This window comes from Mytilus californianus, unplaced genomic scaffold (assembly GCF_021869535.1).
Source record: "Mytilus californianus isolate M0D057914Y unplaced genomic scaffold, xbMytCali1.0.p SCAF_9, whole genome shotgun sequence".
NCBI classification, from domain to species: domain Eukaryota; kingdom Metazoa; phylum Mollusca; class Bivalvia; order Mytilida; family Mytilidae; genus Mytilus; species Mytilus californianus.
The window spans coordinates 95,463,259-95,477,728 of record NW_026262745.1 but is presented as its reverse complement, the minus strand read 5'-3'; the positions used below and the strand labels follow the sequence as shown (position 1 = coordinate 95,477,728).

At 30.1% G+C, this 14,470-nt stretch overlaps 1 long non-coding RNA gene across 3 annotated transcripts; it reads left to right on the top strand.

Moving 5' to 3' along the window:
* The first annotated feature begins 1,630 nt into the window (after positions 1-1,630).
* On the top strand, positions 1,631-11,734 carry LOC127714185 (uncharacterized). 3 transcript variants are annotated; one of them, XR_007987597.1, is made up of 3 exons: positions 1,631-1,697; positions 9,960-9,997; positions 11,301-11,734. It is a non-coding gene; the product is annotated as an uncharacterized LOC127714185 (long non-coding RNA). The 3 variants fall into 3 exon arrangements; XR_007987598.1 differs by lacking the exon at positions 9,960-9,997 and adding an exon at positions 8,139-8,176; XR_007987599.1 differs by lacking the exons at positions 9,960-9,997; positions 11,301-11,734 and adding exons at positions 8,139-8,176; positions 9,241-9,268.
* Positions 11,735-14,470: the final 2,736 nt, after the last annotated feature.

Here is a 14,470-nt window from a genome sequence, read left to right as displayed (position 1 = left end):
AAAATTCCAGGAATAAACCAGTTGCGCATGATGGATTTTGTTTTATATCACATGTGTTAAAACTTTGCAGCCTGTTCGAAAACACGTCATAGAAAATGTGAAACAATTGAAACAAGAAAACTAACGACGTAGTTATGAAAAATAAATATGATAAACATGATCCCACGAGAGCCACTGAATTACAGGCTACTGACATGGACAGGCACACGAAGAAGTGGTTGGGTTTAACATGTTTTTGAGCGCCATACCTTTCCCCTAACTTGGAAACAGTAGTGTTATAGCACAACATAAGAATCAGAAAAAACTATAAACATTAATTCAAATGGCTTGACTCAATTGATCAGAGAGACGCACAATGAATCAACAGGGATTTGGTCCGCGTTAAAGGCTAACTGCGACATTGAGATGAAGAACAGTATTAAAAGCTTCAACAATTACGGAAAAGGTAGACATTTCCAATCATGTGTCTACAGTTTATTGTTTATGTGTGGTCTAAATCGAGTTATTAGATTTGAAATCGGTTAACTACATTCTGTTGCGTTTATATATTATATGTGTTAGAAGTGCTCTGCATCATTTGAAATCAAATGATTTTCTATCGAAACAAATAAAATACTTTTAATAAGCATTGGTCACAGTTTTTTTGTGAAAGAGAGGCGAAAGATACCAAAGGGACATTCAAACTAATAAGTCAAAAATAAACTGACAACAGCATGGATAAAAAAGAAAAAGACAAACAGACAAACATTAGTACATAAAACACATCATAGAAAACTAAAAACTGAGCAACATAAACCCCAACACTTGGGGTGATCTCATGTGCTCTGAAGGGTTAGCAGATCTTGCTCCACATGAAGCACCCATTATGTTGCTCATGTTAGTTCGGTGATAACTATGTCATGTATGCACTCTAATAAGTATTTGTAGTGATTATCTGTTCAACAGTTACCAGATCAAGGAACTTTTTTAAGATCAATTAACGGTCTCCTGTAACATCCCTTGTAAAGCTACGGACAACGGGACAATTTATTGCTACAGATGTAAGTTTCTTCAGTAGGGTCTTATGTTATTTGAAACACTGTTTGTTTAATCCCTCTACTTAGTAGCATATCCGTACTTGGAACAAAGGTTTAAGAATGCTTTTTAAAAATGAACATTTAACTTAGATGAGTTTCTATAAGTGAAAACAATTAAACGTCGTAGGTTGCATCTTTGGTAACGACGGGTGCCACATGTGGAGCAGGATCTGCTCACCCTTCCGGAGCACCTGAGACCCCCCCTCCCCATCATCTTCAATATTATTCTCAAAACAGAAGAAGTAACATTTTTTAAGTTCAGCTGTGAATATACAATCATTTTTACTGATATTTATACATGTAAAATCAATGAAAACTATTTTTAAACTTTTTTCTTTCTCAAACTACTTAATATTTAAATATTTGATTTTAAATAAGACATTTACACGAATGTGCATATTTTTGTTACCCTTGGTTAACTTATGTAATACAGTACATTGATTACATAAATGGAATACATGATTTTATATTTGAATGACATCCTACGTTACGAAACATTAAACACAAAAAGATTTATAAAGCAATTTTTTAAAACTATATTTAATGTGCACAATAGTACGTTTTAAATCATAATTTTATATTCGCATCACATTTAAGAGATTTTGACAAACCCAACAAACGGTAAGTTTAACTCTACTTCAAATATTTTAATGATAATAATATAATAATTGTTATTTTTATAATTTCATAGTTTAGTTTAGTACAAAAGTCTAATAATCCTATTCTGAACTAATTATTTGTGGTGTATATAACATGACTAGTGCCTTACAAGGAGCAAGATCATTCGCATTTCTTTTCCTTTTTTTCTAGAGAGATGTTAACTTCGACATGACTTAGATTTAATGACGTCATTTAACATTTGATATCAATACTGATTTGCTAGCAATCGATTCAATCAAGTTACCTATATGTTATAAAATTAACAGTATCAATTATTTTCCACAAGAATCGCATTTCATGTATAATAATAGCTCGAGTTCAAAATATTTGAAATCCCAAACTGATTAAAAAATATAAAATGGTTTTCAAACCTAAAACGACAATTGATTCATTATTTTCTTATATTTATTTTATTTTTTCAAAACACATAATGCATAATCATGATAATATACAAAGGTATATCAATTATTCTTTAAGTTAATTTCAACAATTCTTACAATTACTAATTCTTAAGAACAGTTTGAGTTTTCTGCTGCAAACTAATTTGTCTATGTTTTGTTTTATTTCTGTAGTAAAATTTTGAAGAAGAAAAAAAAAATGGGATAGGAAATTAAAAGAAAAAAACCCCAAACATTTGTCAAAAAAAAAAACCAAAAACAAGTTTGCAATTTTTAGGGAAGAAAAGAAGAATTGGTCATCCGTGGTTTGCCTTATATATCACTGCATTTATATGGTAATTTATTCAAGACAGATGGAAAGTAAAGAGCCAGATTTATAGGTGTCATTAGCAAATTTACAAAACAAAAGTCTCATGTATTTGTGTGATTGCTCTCAGTATAAACACAGAAAGTGCCAGCTATTCCATTTTCTCTCAAACTGTTCTTGTTTTTGTTTATAAATAGCTACAGTTTTTTCAGTACAGTACAGATCATTTATTGTTTGTTTGAGTCCCTGAAGTGATAGAACTTTTTTCAAACATCGACTTGAATAAATATAATATTTAATACAAAGCAATATCTTATTTTGTACAATACAGTTTCTAACATCAAAAATACCAAATACAAAAGTCTTAAAATTATAGTTAAGTGTTATGTGTGCTGTAGATGAAGTCCATGTATCAACATTTTCTAACAAATTTGTACTTCTTCACATTCCCACAATAAGTGTATAATGGTTTCTGGTTGTATATTACAAAAAGTACAAAGAGGGCTTTGTACAAGTTTGATTTTTTCCAGGAAATAATTAGTAGTCAAAACTAAGTGGTTAATCCTGTATCGGAACCACTGTGATCTACTATTTGTTGTAACTTTAAATGGAAGTGTATAAATGAGTTTCATTTCATCATTAGTGACACCAAACTTTTCCATAATTTTCTTTTTATTTGTTGGTTGAGTAAGATTTTTTCTCAATATGAAGTACATATCTTTAGAACCTTTTTTATGTTTAAAAAAATCTTGATATTGTTAGGAATGCTTGGGTAACAATTCTTTATTGGAGATGCAGCATTCTTAACAAAGTTTTGGGAATACTGTTTAACACAATTTATTTCGCCATAATATTTCAGAAAGTCTGTACGTATGTGATGCACGTCCTGGAATTTGGTCAGGGAAAAAATTTCTCCAGCTTCATCTATTAAATCATTTACAATGTGTACACCTTTGTCATACCAGTCTTTGTAAAAAAACAACATCATTTTCTATTTTAATTTTCTCATTAAACCATATGTTTTTCTATGTACTTGACACCTGTATTTTATATTAAATCACAATCAATCCCGTAGAAAGCAAAAATTTCCTGTATTTTTTTTTATTATTGATCAACCTTCTAACCCATGTTGATTTCAGTGATTTTATGAAAGGTTTCAAAATAATCATTTTTAGACCCCCTTCAAAATAATCTTTCACTTATGTTTCTCTCTTAACTTTACCAAACAAAACTTAAAAAACAAGTTGTCAAGTTTTTGAATAATTCTGTTTTCCGGATTTGGCAATGATGAAAACAGATGGATAAGCTTTGGTAATGCCAATGTTTTAACTACTGTAATACGCCCAATTGGAGTTAAGTTTCTCTTGCTCCATTGCTTTAAAAGAGATTCAATCTCCAATATTGTTTTATCATAATTTAATCGTATCATCTTTGATAAATCTACATCAAAGTCTATTCCAAGGTACGAAAAATTATGTTTACCCCATGATAAGATTAAGCTAGTACAAAGTTCATTCTGACTGTATTTCATACTGCTAATCCATACAACCTGGGTTTAACTGTAGTTAATTTTTAAACCTGAGATTTGCCAAAAATAATTAAGATCTTTCATGCTTTACATTAGAGATTCTTCAGATCCATCTAAAAAAATAGCAGTATCATCAGCAAATTGAGACAATTTATGTTCAATACTAACAGAATTCAAGCCTCTTTTTTTCTGATTGTTGCGAAGCTTAATAGCTAGTATTTCAGCACACAATATAAACAAATAAGGAGAAAGCGGATCGCCTTGTCTACAACCCCGTTCAATGTTAAAAAAATCTGATAAATTACCCCCTTGGTTTACAGCTGAATTAATATAAGAGTAGAAAATTCTCACCCATTTTCGAATAGATTGTCCAAAATTGAAAAATTTTAATACTTCTTGTAGAAAATCCCATGATAATGAATCGAAAGCTTTTTCGAAGTCGACAAATAGGAGAAGTCATGGTAGGTTTTTTTTCTTCTGCAATTTGCATCAAATCATATAACAATCTTGTGTTTTCTCCTATAAATCGACCTAGAACAAAACCAGTTTGATCAGGATCAATCAAATTTCCCAATTCTTGTTTAAATCGATTAGCAATAACCCCTGATGCAATTTTATAAGAAGTATTTAGGAGAGTGATTGGCCTTCAGTTTTTAAGAAACTGTCGTGGTTTGTCTCCTTTAGGTAGACATTTATTTATACCTTGTCTCTGCGTAACAGAGAGTTTACCTTTTTCAAAACCATGATTTAAGGATCTTACAACAAATGGACCAATTTTTCCCCAGAAAACTTTGAAAAATTCAGCTGTAAAACCTGATGATCGTGGACTTTTATCATTTTTCATTGCTTTTAAAACATTTGATGCCTCATTAAGACAGATTGGACCCTCCAGTTTATCTGACTCCTCACTTGTTAATTTGTGAACATTGCATTTATCAAAAACAGTATCAAAATTCTTATCTTATCTTAAACAATATTTTTTTTTTGAGAACAACTCTAGATAAAAATTCTTAACCTCTTTGAGAATATCTTTTTGATTATTAATCATTTCTCCATCATCTTTTTGTACTTTAGGGATAATTTTATTCGTAAAGTTTTTAGATTCCAAATTACAAAAATATTAACTAGGTTTTTCACCTTCTGAGATCCATATTGCCTTGTATCTTAGTACACTCCTTCTTAATTGTTTCCCTCTAATGTCTTCAAGTTCTTGTTTTTTTTCCTCAAGACTCTGGAAGTCAGTATTGTTGTTAATATTTTCTTCTGCCCTTTTAATCTTTTTTGTAAGGTTTTCTACTTTTCTTTTTTTTGTAGCTATTAAATGCTATAGTTTTACCTCTTATTTCATTTAACAGGGTTTCCAAAATAATTGATTATCGATACTCAACACAAAATCTGAAATCATAATGTTCTGCTTTTCTGAAAGTTGTTTCACAGTATACTGATTTTTTATATCTTAAATTTTTACATTTATTGTGTCTAAATATTCTTGGTCAGATAGCAATGAGTTTCTAAACTTCCAGAGTCCTTTTCAACTTTCGAAACCATTAAATACTAAATGCAAAACTATGATGGAGTGATCTGATCGATAGCTTGATTATATAAATGAATCTTTTAATGAAGGTTATAATACATCAGATATGAGAAAGAAGTCCAGCCTTGACTGTTTCAGTGGTGACTTTTTTCTCCAAGTATAACCTCTTCTATCTGGATATAGATCTCTGTATGGGTCAACCATATTTTGATTATCCATAATTTCTAATAATTTTAACCTGGCTTTTCGATTGTTTACATGTAAGTAATTGTAATAATCTATTTCAGGATTTAGCACAAGATTGAAATCACCACAGATTATGAAGTACTGATTCTCAAAATCTTCAATGATATCTGATATTTTTTCATACAAACCTGGATTGTCCATATTATAACCATAAATAGCATTTAGAGTTATCTTATGACTTTCAATTGTAATGTCTAATGCAAGATAATTTCCATATAAATCTCTTTTTTCTCTATGAACTTGAAACTCAAAATTATTTTTGAAAAAAATTGCTACGCCTCTGGAGTTTGATGAAAATGAGCTAAAATAGCATTTGTATCCCCAGAGGTTTTCAATATCATTGTCTTGTGATGGAGTAAAATGAGTATCTTCTAAACAATATATATTACAATTCTTATCTCGCAAGTAAACATAACTATCTCTTCTTTTACCAATATCGCCTAAACCCTGGCAATTTACTGACAAAATTGTAATACCTTCCATAAATCCTATACATTGTCAAATATGTGATATAGCAAACATAGAGACCAGATATATATTAATATAAAAATTAAGACTAAAGGCTGCTAAGTAAGACAAGATACATAGTATCTTGTGTAACCGGAATTAAAAACAAAAAAATTGTCCAACATGGTCACCACTGTTTTGTTATAAATTCGGTGTTTTGAACCTTTTTTACTAATTATATTCAAAGATTTTAAGACTGTGTAATACGTCTTTGTTTTAAATTGTTACACAGTTTTGCTATGAAATAATTGCCATGACTTTCTTTTTACCATATCTTAAACAGTCTTTCATTTTGGTTACATAAGGGAGATAACCACAATATTGTTATATACACATATTGCATATTTTATGTGAAAATAGTCTATTTTAAATCAATCTAGCGTTTTAGAATAAATATTGGTTTAAAATTAAACACAAAATAATTGTTTAAGTATAGAAATGATATAAATGGAAATAAACAACCAAAAGACCCATATAATAATGATATAACATATTTAAAACAAAAATGTATTATTGAAATGATTATACCAATAGTTTCACTGTTAAAGCTGAAGATATTCAACTTTCACCATTTTGGTTGTTCACATCTTTGGTTCTTTCATATTCAATTCTGTAGCTTATATCATCAAAAATGACAAAGATAATCTGGAGACCATCTTTTGTTTTCCCATATCAGAACCATTGTACTAGTATGCTACATCAATGTCTTAATGGTGTCGTAGTCCCTTCAGTAGATCTCTATTTTTTATGGTAATGTCATACAATTTCACATGGTTCTTCAGTTGTTTCTTTTGTCTCATAATTGCTGTTTTTACCTCACTATTCCCCACTTTAACAATCACTGGTGGTACTCCAGATTTGTACGATCTCAGCCTGTGTATTGTCACTATATCTCTCTCTTTTCCAAGCTTTAAATTGAGGTAATCTTTTACTGTTTTCAAAAAATTCTCTCGTAGATTTTTATAATTTTCTGTCTGAAAGTTTACCATTATGATGTTAAATTTTCGAGAATATTGCTCGTTGTAATTAGCCATTGACAATGCTGCATATGATTTGTTCATAGTATCCTCCATTTCTATTGTTATACTATTTAATCTAATATTTTGTTCCTCTAACTGATTACTTAAAGTACTATTTTGGGATTTCAATAGCTGGATTTCTCATGTTTCTGTGTTTTGTTTTTAAGTTATTTCTGTTACTTTGTCATTGGCTTCTTTTTTAATCTCATTCTTCAGAGTTCCTAAAAGTTTTTTCTACAATATTTGTAACTATCTGTTCAATGTCTGATTGTTTAACAAGATTTTCCAAGGCTTTTTTTAAATCATCTTTCTTTATGTTATCCTTCAAAGCACTTTTTATTTCCCCCAGTTCTTTACTAATATCATTAAAATCTGAGCTAAGGTTCATACTATTGTCACTTTCTTCACTCTTCTCAACATCAGACAATGTTCTTTTAGCTTGTTTTGAGGCCTTCTTGTCAGATTTTTCCTTTCATTCTTTGTGGTCTTTATTCTCTTTATTCTCTTTGTTGGTTAAATCCCTCATTGGGGCTATAAGTGTTTGTACGGTCTTATTTAAGTTTTTACTTAAATTGTCTCTAGGCATATTGACTCTATAAACAGTTTTTACAATCCTTTAATTTCACACAGAAAAACACTAAATTGCAAATATAAATCCAAATGCAGAATTTTTAGGAATAATACAGCTAAATCTTGAAACCTTGTATGTAGAGGATCATAAATATATAATTTTCCAATAGCAACAATGTATAGAATCACTTCAAAAACACCAAAAATAAGGAGCTGTAATTAATGTGTCACACTCTTGGCAGCCATGTTGTTCTTCATTCATTATTAATCATTTAAGAAATTGATACTTTCAGCCATGAGTCAAGGGAAAAGAACTTGTATTGAGGCAGAGGTAATTATCATTGATATCTAAATAAAAAAGAACAAATAGTAAATCAAGAAAAACGAAACAAATGATATAGTGAAAAAAACTAAATCTAAACAACAGGCGATTAAATCGATTATGAAGATACAAATACATGCTTCTACCAAACACTCATGGAATTGAATGTACTTCAAAGGAATAAAGATTTGCGAGTCGTCAGGGAATAAAGAATAAAAAAAAAATCCTTTATAAATGCAAACAAACAGCAATAGAATAATATTTTCCGAAAGAAGATTATGAACCTTTGCATGCTACATAACATAAATCATACATTGACATGATTACGGTACCAACAAAATAATGTTCAGAACAAGAGATCATTACAACCAACAAAACCCAAAAATGACCGTGCACAAAGAACAAAGAAGAAGGTACACCTTATTGTTAACATGGTACTGGCACACATATAGGGTTACATTTAAGCAACAGTAGTTTAACGATGTTTAAATCTCGCAAATCGATTAGGGAGAGACTAATCCCACTAGCTACATGTTTTCACAGTCGTAGATCTTTAAAACCAGAATTATCGTATATAAGAGAGGCGAAAGATACCAGAGGACATTCAACCTCAAGTAAAAAAAAAAAAAAATTGTGTAAGCTACAATTCCTCCGATAGTGTCCTATTCAAAATTGTGACCTTTTGGTTGAATTAAGACTCGTATGGTGGTGATGCCTGCATAGCTGGTGATATCACCCTGTCGACGCGAAGGGTCTGGCTCCTGTCAAGTTGGCGCGATTCATGCATTCATGTTTGTTACCCTGATTTGTGTTTTATATCTTTATATATTTGCATGAACTATTTACATTCATTACGTTTGTCAATAGATTTGTAATTGCAATGTATTAACATTTAAAAAAAAAAAAAAAATAATAAGTCGAAAAACCAACTAACTGTATTTTATAGAGCAGATACAAATAATCTAAGTGTCCAACCTTAACCTACAGTGACCTTCAGGCAAATAAATACAGTTGTCGTTCATTAACTAAGTATTTGATAACTTTACGATTAATTTTATAGATTTTTTTTTCAGCCAATGATAACAAGAAAGGAAACTAGAAGTTATTTCTGTTACTTTGTCATTGGCTTCTTTTTTAATCTCATTCTTCAGAGTTCCTAAAAGTTTTTCTACAATATTTGTAACTATCTGTTCAATGTCTGATTGTTTAACAAGATTTTCCAAGGCTTTTTTTAAATCATCTTTCTTTATGTTATCCTTCAAAGCACTTTTTATTTCCCCCAGTTCTTTACTAATATCATTAAAATCTGAGCTAAGGTTCATACTATTGTCACTTTCTTCACTCTTCTCAACATCAGACAATGTTCTTTTAGCTTGTTTTGAGGCCTTCTCGTCAGATTTTTCCTTTCCTTCTTTGTGGTCTTTATTCTCTTTATTCTCTTTGTTGGTTAAATCCCTCATTGGGGCTATAAGTGTTTGTACGGTCTTATTTAAGTTTTTACTTAAATTGTCTCTAGGCATATTAACTCTATAAACAGTTTTTACAATCCTTTAATTTCCAAAAACACTAAATTGCAAATATAAATCCAAATGCAGAATTTTTAGGAATAATACAGCTAAATCTTGAAACCTTGTATGTAGAGGATCATAAATATATAATTTTCCAATAGCAACAATGTATAGAATCACTTCAAAAACACCAAAAATAAGGAGCTGTAATTAATGTGTCACACTCTTGGCAGCCATGTTGTTCTTCATTCATTATTAATCATTTAAGAAATTGATACTTTCAGCCATGAGTCAAGGGAAAAGAACTTGTATTGAGGCAGAGGTAATTATCATTGATATCTAAATAAAAAAGAACAAATAGTAAATCAAGAAAAACGAAACAAATGATATAGTGAAAAAAACTAAATCTAAACAACAGGCGATTAAATCGATTATGAAGATACAAATACATGCTTCTACCAAACACTCATGGAATTGAATGTACTTCAAAGGAATAAAGATTTGCGAGTCGTCAGGGAATAAAGAATAAAAAAAAAAATCCTTTATAAATGCAAACAAACAGCAATAGAATAATATTTTCCGAAAGAAGATTATGAACCTTTGCATGCTACATAACATAAATCATACATTGACATGATTACGGTACCAACAAAATAATGTTCAGAACAAGAGATCATTACAACCAACAAAACCCGAAAATGACCGTGCACAAAGAACAAAGAAGAAGGTACACCTTATTGTTAACATGGTACTGGCACACATATAGGGTTACATTTAAGCAACAGTAGTTTAACGATGTTTAAATCTCGCAAATCGATTAGGGAGAGACTAATCCCACTAGCTACATGTTTTCACAGTCGTAGATCTTTAAAACCAGAATTATCGTATATAAGAGAGGCGAAAGGGACATTCAACCTCAAGTAAAAAAAATAAAAAAATTGTGTAAGCTACAATTCCTCCGATAGTGTCCTATTCAAAATTGTGACCTTTTGGTTGAATTAAGACTCGTATGGTGGTAATGCTTGCATAGCTGGTGATATCACCCTGTCGACGCGCAGGGTCTGGCTCCTGTCAAGTTGGCGCGATTCATGCATTTATGTTTGTTACCCTGATTTGTGTTTTATATCGAATTATTAAAATGGAACAGGGGTCGATTATTGTGCCTATTTACATGAACTATTTACATTCATTAACATTACGTTTGTCAATAGGTTTGTAACTGCAATGTATTAACATTTAAAAAAAAAAAAAATGAATACTGTAAAAGCAGAAAATTTCGTGGAGGATTTAATTTCGTTTATTTCCTTGAAAGAATATATCCACGAAATTAAAACCCCCACGAAAATTTAACCTACATATAATATCACTTCCATTTACTGGAAACCACGAAATTTAATCCCCATGAAATCTTATAAAGAGACAAAACCACGAAATTTTAACCCCACGAAAATTAATGTTTCTACAGTAAGTCGAAATACCAACTAACTGTATTTTATAGATCAGATACAAATAATCTAAGTGTCCAACCTTAACCTACAGTGACCTTCAGGCAAATAAATACAGTTGTCGTTCATTAACTAAGTATTTGATAACTTTACGATTAATTTTATAGATTTTTTTTTCAGCCAATGATAACAAGAAAGGAAACTAGAATTGACTTTCAAAACCGCTTTTCAGAGAGCAAGAAATATATACAAAATATTGCAGACGTATCGCTTATGATGGCAAACATTTCACAGTTGCGAGCAGTTTTGGGCTTTGGCGAGACAAATACCTTTTACATTCATCTCCTGACACTAATTAGTGTTTCACTAGTGTCACACACATTTTTCGTTTTTGTCAGTGTAATAAGAGGGCATTTTATTAAGAAGCATCACATTGCTTTGGTTCGAGCACAAAAGAACCAAGAGAAGATACCAATATTAACTACTGTAGTAGAGACTACCTCCCCTATTAATGACGAGTCCAATATTACATGTGATCATGATAACAACCAACCTATTAAACAAGGAATTACATGCGCCAATAAGCAAATAAGTGAGCCAGCAACTGAACAAGGAACAAGAAACGTCCCCAAAAGAGTAAGATGTTGCTGTTGCTGTACAAAACAGGACAGACTCGATGAATATGATGACAGTGATAACTGCCAGTGTCCACATTGTCATACCGATCTTTATCTGGGTTATGTCTGTAATATTCTCGTGTTCACAACAATTTGTGCAAACATTGGCATTACTGGGATTGAAATCATTGGAGATTGCAAACCCAACGCATGATAATCAATTCAGAAATGATAAAAACACAAATATTGGAATCACCAGAAGCAAAATTGATATAGGACAGTATGTAATTAGATATACATTCTATATTCTATATATATATATATATATTATAAAAAGTATTTGCATTTGATTGACCATTATTCATGTTATTCTAACCTAGAAATACAAATGTATATAAAACATTTACTTATAGTATAATCGTTATCTAGTGTTTTGATTTAATTCGACTTTCATTATCTAAGCAATCGCTTTATAAAAATCATATCAAAGAGCACGTGCATATTTCAACGAAAGCAAAAATGTTTTCAACAGAAAACTTGCAACTGAAGATAAAATAAGTGTTATACATTTAAAACATAGATCACGATTGATTTAAACAAATGTGTTTTAAAATTCAATAATAAAATCTGTTCCATACCATGGCCAGTGAACAGAACATGTTGCACCCGAATGCATTTAAAGTTTGTAGTATGATGTTTTACATTCAAATTTCTTTTGTACTTAAGGTGTTCTACTGGTCAATGTTAAATTATAGTTCTAATATGCATCAAACTATTTTCCTCGTTCATATTATAAATGTGCACGTGTTACATCTGTGATGGTTTAAAATGATCAAATTAACTTTTAATTTAAGTAATTTACAAAGCAGAAGAAACATCCGAAGCCAAAGCTGACCTTATTTTGATTTGTGGATGCCACAAATGAAGCAGGATCTGCTTACCATTCCGGAGCACCTAAATCACCTCAAGTTTTTGGTGTGGTACGTGTTGCTCAGTCTTTATTTTTTTTAATGTTGTGTTTAGAGTACTATTGTTTGTCTTTTTCTTTTTCATCCATGGCGTTCTCAGTTTCTTTTCGATCTACGAGTTTGAATGTCCCTCTGGTATCTTTCGCCCCTCTTTTCGTTCAAGGTTAGCTTAAGTCGTCATATAGCTGCTCTCGTATGTTTGTATTTATACATTTCTTTTTCAAAATAAAGCATTCCTGATGAAGGCAGATTCAAAAATCTTTAATGACTGATCAATCATCAGTTCCTGATAATGGTTCACTGCCGAAGGTTTTATCAGCCCAATTGATTTTAATATATATTAACAAATTATGCTTGTATATCATCCGCTCTAAAATCTCACATTGCTAAACAAATAATAATAATAATAATAATAATAATAATAATAATAATAATAATAATAATAATAATAATAATTATTATGATAATTATAATAATAATAATAATTATGATAATTATAATAATAATAATAATAATAATAATAATAATAATAATAATAATTATAATAGTAATGATAATGATAATAATAATGATGATAATAATGATAATAATAATAATAATAATAATAATAATAATAATAATAATAATAATAATGATGATTTTGATGATGATGATGATGATGATAATAATAATAATAATAATAATAATAATAATAATAATAATAATAATAATAATAATAATAATATTAATACACCTCACTGATTAGAAATGTTTCAATATATCTGGAAAATATATAAGGTGCCCAAATTAAGCTTATCAGAGCATTCTGAAAGAGAGGCGAATGTTACAAGAGGTACATTCAAATTCATAAGTCGAAAATAATCTGACAATGCCATTGCTAAAAAAGGACAAGAAAAAAAAACAATGGACAAACAAAAGTTCACAAAACATAACATTGAAAACTAACGACTGCACAACACGAACCCCATAACGGTCAACCAACTCTTGATGGCGTCCGGAAAACTAACGAAGGGATGATTCGCAACTAGTGGCACACTTGTTGTTCATTGCAGGTAAAATGTTCGGTAATGAGAAAACCGCTAAAGGTGAAAAAAAAAGGAAAATCGCAAAAATACTGAACTCCGAGGAAAATTCAAAACGGAAAGTCCCTAATCAAATGCAAAATCAAAAGCTTAAACACATCAAACGAATGGAAAACAACTGTCATATTCCTGACTTGGTACAGGCATTTTCTTATGTAGAAAATGGTAAAAAGGACTAGACTTTCATTTGGTGGTTTACTATAAAAAAAAAGGATTTCCTTTCCAAATCAATACACTCATATTCATGTTTAATTTAGATAAATATTTTTCTTAACATATAATACTATCTTTTGATCATTTTGATTTTTTCCCATGTTAAAGCTTTGTTTGGAGTACGGCTTTCAATTTACGTTTTCGTATGAAATCATCTTTTTGAAGATATTTCATATTTTAAAAGGTTTATATATATATATATATAATCTGTTCATTAATGTTTCATTTCTTTACCCTTTCCTAATCGATAAAATAAATACCGAGGCGAGAGTACACAATGATCAATGTTTTAACATTTCACAAAATACATGTAATGATGATAATAGAACACTATTGATATACGAATGTGTCATGCATTTAAATGGGCTGAATATTTACATACATCAGATTATAAATATAATTAATGTTTTACGATGTTTATGGTGAATGGGAGATAATTTGATTTGAACTATGCCTAATTATCCATTTGA